Source organism: Prionailurus bengalensis, chromosome A3, assembly GCF_016509475.1.
Source record: "Prionailurus bengalensis isolate Pbe53 chromosome A3, Fcat_Pben_1.1_paternal_pri, whole genome shotgun sequence".
Taxonomy (NCBI): Eukaryota; Metazoa; Chordata; class Mammalia; order Carnivora; family Felidae; genus Prionailurus; species Prionailurus bengalensis.
In genome coordinates, this window is record NC_057354.1 from 3,133,707 (window position 1) to 3,142,643 (window position 8,937).

The window sequence follows — 8,937 nt, forward strand, 5'->3', positions numbered from 1 at the left end:
TTTGCATGGAGTTTCCTTGCCTCTTATGTTAGCTTTTGCTTCAGGTTTGCTAAACGGTGTCTCTTTGCTCTGGGGAAGTGTTTGGTCTGAAGCCCAGGCAACGAACGAACAGCCCTCTGTCACCTAGGCTGTCAGGGGACATGTCACTGTCTCCCAGAGCTGCATCCTGCCAGCCCTGCCACGCACTTCTCCAGGGTCCCCGGCACACGGGCCTCCTACGAGGCCAGCTGTCGACACACACTGTAGAACATTCACTCAGCTCTCAGAAAGGCCTCCCGAGTGGGCTTCTCGGCAAAGGTTCCACTCTGTAAATTCCGGAGCAGAGCGAGAGAGCCCTCGGCCTTCAGCCAAGGGTTGGAGGCCATGGAGGCAAACTCATCTGATGCTGTGAATCAGAGACTCGCTCGTCCACAAGCACTCTGGATGCAGAAGCATTCTCTTGGCTGCTTCCAGCCCTGGGCCCATCTGCTACTCCGTGGCCAGGTTCCCGACCGTGAGGGTGGAGGTGCCAAGCCAAGGGCAGCAAGCGTCCCCAGCCAACCCAAAGCCCTCTTCCCCCTAACTTTCTCTGTGGTGACCACAGTGCGGTGAGCAGGTGCACCTCTCCTTATGCCTCATCACACGTCTGGACTTCCGGGAGACACTCTCTTGCAAAGAAGAAAGATCGAGGCCTGGGTCTAGTGGTCACCAAGAGAGCATTCGAGCGCCCACAGCTGTAAAATACTGAGCTCGATTCCAAGAAGTTGTCTGTACCTTTGCCAGATGTGAATGGACTGCTGCCTGGACAATCGTTTCCTTTTGTAAGAAGGGGAGAGCCTTCTGGAATCCTGGAATTCAATCTCTACAAGGAGCCTCAGACCTGGAGAAGGTCCAGTCTCTAAGCTGGCAAAAGACACCATTCAGGACCCCGGGCAGTCACAGGGCTTCCTGAAGCAGTGCTGTTTTACATTTTCCATCTGGCCGCACAGCAAGTAAAGGGATGAAGGGGAAAATTCTGGAGCAGACATCTGAGGCGCGTGCTCTCTCTCTCTCTCTCTCTCTCTCTCTCTCTCTTTTCTCCCTCTGTCTCTCTCACTTCCCACCATGTGCCCATGTGACAGGCAAGTGCCTCATGCTCCTGCTGAAGTTGAACGGGAGCACGTGTCCAGAGGGCAGGAAGCATAACCCAGCATTAGCTCCAGGAAGGATTGCGTTTTATAAAAATCCCACCTTCCCTGTCTTTCACCAGCTTCCTAGAACGTGCAGGAGAGAGAGGAATCTCCCAGAAGTTTCCAGGGCACAAAGCTATGAGGAGCACATTCACTATGAATTTGTTAATTGCATCAGAGATCAAGGCCAACAAGATGAACTGCATCAGTGTTAGAATACTCCCGACAGCATCCCCTAGACTCTGCTGTTTGCTCAACTAGACACAGACGTGGGCTGAATGGTCTGGCCTGACCTTGCTGACTCACCTAGCCCTCTGCTGACACCATCCATCTGTGCTGCTATGTTGGGAAAAAAGGCTCTCAAACCAGCAGTGGAAAGTTTCTGTGGGTGGTGATGCTTCCACCGGGAGTCAAGAGGTGCCGGTGGGAGAAATCCAAGAGCAAAGAAAAGACTTTGTGAGTTCAAGCTGTGGTGATTTGGAGTGACCCAGGATCATTGCACCCCAATCACTCAGTGTCATTTCCTTCCTTCTGGTTAACCTTACCTGGCTCTGATGTGTTTATAAGATGCTCTTTGTTGAGTGTCTGTGGTCTGGTAAGGAAAGAGGGGACACGGTGTCCCCACAGACAGATGCATGCTTGAACTAGTAGCCTTTTTCTGGCAAAGGTAAACCTCTCCCTGAACAAGGAAATTGGTGAAAGAAAAAAAGGGGGGAGCCAGGATCACTGAGGTTCTAGATCATGCCTCTCTCTGCAAAGGGTGAGCACTGTAAGTCCTTTCTAAGTCCTACCTTGGGGAGGCCTCACCTGCCAGTGGCTCTCCTCTTGTTACCTTTGACAACTGCATAAGAAGCAAATGCCCTTGGCCAGGCACTCAGAAGAAGGCCTTTTGAAGAGAGTGATCTGGACTTAGGGCTTTTGATCTTACAGCACAGACTTACCTACTCATTCTGGAAAGCTCATCAAATTTTTCAAGACATACCGGGCCATACTAGAAATTCCTCTGTAGCCAGCACAAGCCATGAGAACACATTTTATAAATCTGTGAATGACCTTACAATGTCTTCCCTTGGAAAGAAGCCAAAAGGATCACTGAAATAAGCGTCCAGGCTTTGTACTGGCCTTGATTTGAAGTAAGACCACTGGGAATTCATACCAAATGAAGCTTCTCTGACTGTTCACAAGCAAGACTTCCTTCTAGATTTAATTTCTAAAGGAAGGAAATGCATCCTGAAGACACATTTGTTAGTGGAGAACATAAGATTATATAGGTGATGGTCTTGAAACAGTATTCCTCATCCCCTGCCTCCAATGACATGCAAATCTAAATTCAGGTGGATAAGAGAGCAAAATGGAAGGGGGATGTCATATAAGCCTAGGAATAAAATACAAAGAAATATTAAAAACTAATACTAATTACTGGGGAGGGCAAGCCTTGCTAAATTAAGTCATAAAGTACAGAAACAAGGAAGGAAAGAAAGACGTGTTTAGTTATATGAGATTCTTAAATTTCTGTATTCTATGCACATAGTTTGACAGCAAAAGATGTGGAAATAACCTGAAACATACACAACAGAAAAATAATTGGTGCCTGAGATAGAAAATTTTCTATAACTCAGTAAGAAAAATCCATTCAACACAATAGAAAAAAATAGTCTAGGAATGATTCTTCATAAAACCAATCTAACTTGGACTTAAAACCTCAGCTTAAAACCAGGCAAGGTGGCCTCCTGTGCCCTCTACCAAACCCAACTAAGCCAATGGGGGGTGTTATTGAGAAGCCACCCTATTGTGGAAAATGCCTCCGTGACAGTGAGAGTGCATCACTCTAATTGGAAAGCCTCCGTCCCATGAGGGACACCCCAGGAAACACATACAACTGCTTGGATAATCCTCCAACATCCAGAGTATGCGTCACATTTTGTGTAGACCTCGAGGAACGCAGTTATTTCTACCTGGATGTGACTCATTTGGATTTAAAGACATCATCAGAGAATATCCTGAAGTCTCTCACGCTGATGGGCAGTTGTAATGAAAGCGTCAAGAACGATTTCTCCTGCCTGGCCCCCGTGCCTCCAGAAACACAAAGGGAGGCTCAGCACAGCAAGACCGAATGACTGGATGGTCTCGTTCTGTGAACTGTGGGGAAGAGAAAGTGCTGCTTGACTATGAGAGACACATTCACCGCAACCCGTTCTCTACTTAGTCTCTTCTCTGTCAAGGCATTATCCATTTTGCATGATGGAACTGTCATCAACAGATTCAATAGAACCTATTTTGTGGTCTGCCATATCTATTTTTCAGGGAAACAAAACCATTCAGGATAGAGTTTTGATGCCTTGGGCACTATTTTACACCTGGCTCGTTTCCCCCTCCTACCACCCATCCGCTATTTCCATCTTTTAGATTCCTGAATGGCAAATCCAAAGCCCCTGCAATACCCAAATCCAGCTGGAAAGTGAAAAATTAACTCTGTTTTCAAAATGTTGAATGGTTTTTGTGTGCCATGTGCTTAAGGCTTGCAGCTATAAAGCTTGGGAAAGAAATAACTTGGACACAATAATGTCTATAGTGTATTCCAACTCTAAAATGTTAGGATCCATCCAACAATAGAAATTGGCTAAATAAATTATGTTACAACCATAAGATGGAATGCTATCTGGCCATTTAATGTGATGTGGGAGAACATGAAATGACAATAGGAAAATGCTCATGATATAGCAAGAGGGAAAGCAGATTATAAAGCACTATGCACTGCATAATAACAGTTTTGTTAAAAATGAAAATAACAACCATGATTGTGTGCACACACCCCTATACCCATGATAAAAAAGCCTGGAAGGATTGACATTAAAAACTCACTGTGGCTACTTGTTAGTAGTGGGAACACGGGTATGTTTTATTTTTCCCATAGTGCTTCTGTGTGTCTGAAACCTTACTAGTAAACAAATATTGTTTTTCTAATCAGAAAAAAAATAGGCATTTAAAATATAAAATTGCCAAGATGCATAATAAAAAAAATGATTTTATTGCTTCGGAGAAACTGGCCATAATAGCTAAGCTTTTTACTGTGGAAAATACACAAAACATAAAGTTTATCATTTTAACCACTTCAGGGTGTACGACACAGTGGCAGTTAAGTACTTCCACACTCTTGTGCAGCCACCACCACCATCTAGCTCCAGAACATTTTCATCACCCCAAGAGGAAATCCCGTACACATTGAGTTCCCACCCCACTATACACCTGTCCCCTAAAATCTACAAATCTGCTTTCTGTCTATGGATTTGCCTATTCTGTATGTTTAATGTAAGTGGAATAACACAATATGTGGCTTCTGTGTCTTTGTTCACTTAACACAAAGTTTTCAAGATTCATCTGTATTATAGCATGTATCTGTACGCCATCCCCTTTTATATCAGAATGCTATTCTGTTGTATGGCTATACTACACTTTATTTATCTGTTCATCCCTTGATGGACATTTGAGTTGTTTCCACCTTTTTGCTACTGTATTTAGTACTGCAATACACATTTGCATAAAAGTTTTTGGTTGAACACCTGTTTTCGATTATTTTGGATATATACCTAGGAGTGGAAATGCTGGGTCATGTGGCAATTCTAGGTTTAACCTACTGAGGATCATCCAAAGTGTTCTACAGAGTGGCTCCATCACTTGAAATTCTGATCAGCAATGCACAGTGTTCTAATTTCTCCACATTCTCACAAACACTTATTTCCTATTGATTATGATTATGATTATAGCTATCCTAGTGGGTGTGAAGTGGCATTATCTCATTGTGGTTTTATTTGCATTCCTCAAATGACTGTTCATGTTGATATCCCATGCATTAATTGGGCTTTTAGTCTTTTTGTTGTTGAATTGTAAGTGTTCTTTGTATATACTGGATACTAGACCCTTTTCAGATATATCATTTGTAAATTCTTCCTCATTCTGTGAGTTCTTTTTTTCACTCTGAATAGTGCCCTTTGATGCAGGAAAGAGTTTTGAGATAAAAAAGTATAAGTCCTCCAACTTTGTTCTTCTATTTCAAGATAGAGTTGACTATTCTATGTGCCTTGAATTTTCTTATGAATGTATGCCCAGCTTTACTACTTTTACAAAAAGCCATTGAGATTTTGATAGCTATTAAAAGGAATCCATAGATTGTTTGGGGGAGTACTACAATCTCAACAATATTGTCTTCTATCACATGAACACAGGGTGTCTTTATATTTAGCTGCCTTCATTTTTTCAGCAATATTTTGTAGTTTTCATTGTACAAGACTCGTACCTCCTCAAATTATTCCTAAGTACTTTATTCTTTTTGATACTGTTGTAAATGGAATTGATTTCTTAATTTCTGTTTCAGACAGTTCATTACAGAAATATAACTGATTGTATCATCTATGAATAGAGACAACTTTCCTTTTTCCTTTCCAATGTTGGTGTCTTTTCATTTCTTTTTCTTGCCTAATTGCTCTGGCTAGGACTTCAAGTACAATGGTGAAAAGATAGTGAAAGTGTGAATTCTTGTTTCATTCAAGTGTGATATTAGCTGTGGATTTTACATAAATGTTGTTTATTATATTGGGGAAGTTCCCTTTATTCCTTGTTTAGTTTAGTTTTTGTTTGTTTTTACCTTGAAAGGGCACTAGATTTCACCAGATGCTTGTTTTTTTTTTAAATCTGCATTTATTGAAATGATTATGTGATTTCTTTTCTTTCTTCATTCTATCAATGTGAGGTATTACACTGATTGATTTTGGTATGTTGAACTACTCTTGCATTCTTGGAGTGAATCCCACTTGCTCATGGTGCATATTGCTACTATTGCTACTGGCTTTGGTTTGCTAATGTATTGTTGAGGATTTTTGTGTTCTATTCATGGGCACATTAGTCTTTTTTTTTATGTCTTTCTCTGACTTTGGTATCAGTGTAATGCTGGCCCTATAGAATAAGTTAGGAAGTATTCCTTTCTCTTCCATTTTTTGGAAGAGGTTGAGAAAGATTGGTCTGATTGTTTAGATGTCTGTTAGAGTTCATTAGTAGTCACATGGTCCTGGGCATTTTTTGTATGTTTGTTTGTTTGTAGGTTTTTGGTTAATGATTCAAATAGTTCAGCTTTTAAAAGAACCGTATTAAAACATAAATTGAAGATTTTCCTTCAAATGTTCAATTCAGTCACTTTTAACTTTGGCCATGATATTAAGCCCATGTGATTTTGCAATTTGGATGAAGAACTTCTTCATTTAACCAAACAAATTGCTTCCAAGTTCATGCATATTCCCATTGACAATTAGTTCATAAAATCTTGGAAATGTAGGTTACCTCTGACTTTTCATTGCACATTCAAGTCCTCTTCTATCTGTGGACCCGTTTTAGGGTTAACGACTTATTTAGTACAAAAGAGACAAATAAAATATGAATAGCTTATAACGTCAAAGTATGGAAGGTAAGTGAATAAAAATGTAATTCCAACTTTTAGACATTAATAGCTATCAGAAGGCCAAAGTCACACTGTAAACATCACTCCATCCATTCATTACAGAATATAGTATTTATTCTATGGAATACCATGAGTGCTCCACTTAAATGCCTCTGCTGTTCATAACCCCATGTGAAGATTATATGTCCCTGGCCTCTGGGGTCCTTGCCACCCATCAGATTTCTTACCCATAAGAGAACTCTTCATGGGGATGATCTATTAAAATGCCTTTCAGCTTTGCTCACGTTTATTGTTGCTGTTGTTTTGTCATTGAAATTGTTTGGTTGCAGTGATTTTTACCCGTCCATCCCATGTAGTTCCTGACTTCAGAAAATTCTTTCTCAGTCAAATTGTTGGGTTCACACTTTTGTTTAGTCCAAATATAACAATTCTGAAAATATATCTTATACCTTGGCTACAATGGAATTTATGGGAAATTCAGTTTCATTACAGAAGCCGGACTTCCTACAAAACTAACCATTCACCTAGACACCTAGACAGTTGCTCAGAGAGAAGATATGCTTTGCATAAAAATAAAATGCAACTGAAGACACAATTCCCAAATAAGCAAATGAGCTAGTTCATTTGGAGGCTCATCGGTTAAAGAAGTGAGCTCCCAAAGGTCTGCTTCCTAGACGTGGGGGTCACGACCAAACCAAACTTTCCCAGACTCTGTTTATTTCTCTGTAAGATGGATATGACACTAGTTCCTACCATGCTGGATTGTTGTGAGGATTGAATGAGAGAAACCAGCTAAATCCATTAGCACTATCTGTGGCAGGTAGTGAATAGTCAATACACGCTAACTGGTTAGAAGTAGCATCAGCACAAACAGAATCAAGAACATCAATGTTCTGCATTTTTCTGCATATCAGATCCTCTGCAAAGGTAAGCCAGTTACCTCTAGTGCCTTCGTGCTGAGCTTCTCGGCCAGCATACTCACGTTCATTCATTCATTCAACAAATGTCCAGAAAATAAATGCCTGTCGGTGCTAGCCCAAGTACTGATGACAGAATAGTACCAGGTCTCTGACCTAATTGTTTACAGCAAGGGTCAGCAAACTTATTCCGCTACTGGCCAGATAGCAAATATTTTAGGATTTTTGAGCCATACACCTCTGATGGAAGAGGCATTCATTTCAGCCATCATACTGCAAGAGCAGCCATGTGTCAAAATGAATGGGCATGGCCGTGTGCCAATACAACTTTGTTTACAAAAACAGGCAGTGAGCAGCATTTGGCTTGAAGTAGACGATTTAGAGATTTTCAGTATAGAGTCTAACAAAGGAAATAGTTAAATAAATACAGTCAAGTATGAGAAATACTCCGATGGTCTCAAAGAAGGCCAAGGAAGTCTCCCCAGAAGAAGCAATACTTAATCTAGTACCAAATGGATGCACAGAAGACAGTCAGGCAAGGAGAGAGAGAACAGCATTGTAGGCAGAAGCATGGTGTGTGCAGGGTTGGGAGAAGAAAGAGAAGTCAAGAGACAAAGACGCAGAAACAGAGACGGATGGACAGGGATGAAGTTAGAGGAGCACCCCAAACTGAACAGGGCTTGAGTGCTGGGGCCGTTGGGATGAAGCTATAGAGGGGTGAGGACCGGGTTGTGAATGGTTCTGGCACTGGGACTCGTCACCCCTCACCACCTGGCGCACATGTCTGATGAGAGCCGCATAGGGCTGACATCTCTCCATCTGCAGCCGTTCTCGGGGCCAGGCACCTTCATGACGGACCCCAGTAAACAACTGTCTATAATACCCCAACTTCTGAGTATCCCGAACATGCCAGTGAAATCTAAAAAGAGATCAATTAAAAGAAGGGCTAAACATTCAAGGACGTTGACTTCGTTTTCAACAGAAGAAAAATTTTTGACAGTGAGATAATTGTATGCCATAATCTTTCAGTTTTTCAGGATCATGGACTAAAAAAAAGTCACTTCATGCTCATTAAGGATAAGAAAATAGATTTGCAAGATTAGCATCCTCTACATTCAGATGCACAATTTCCATGTTCATTATTGGCCAACACAACAGTCCGTTCCCAAGGAAGAGTAATGGTTTGCTTTACTTGACATTTTGAGCTCCCACATCTGAGGGCCAGATCCCAGGGGACACACATTGCCCCGTCACTTGGAAACAGACCAGTCTGTCCCCTCAGTCGGTCACCCCATGAGGCATCTCAGCACTGAGGTGGGCTCACACTACAGTGCTCTTCATCCTTTCCATGGGGTCTGGAAAGTGAGGACGTGGGTGTAGGAACATGAAGAAGACAGAGAATTCAAGAGCAGATAGTCACACT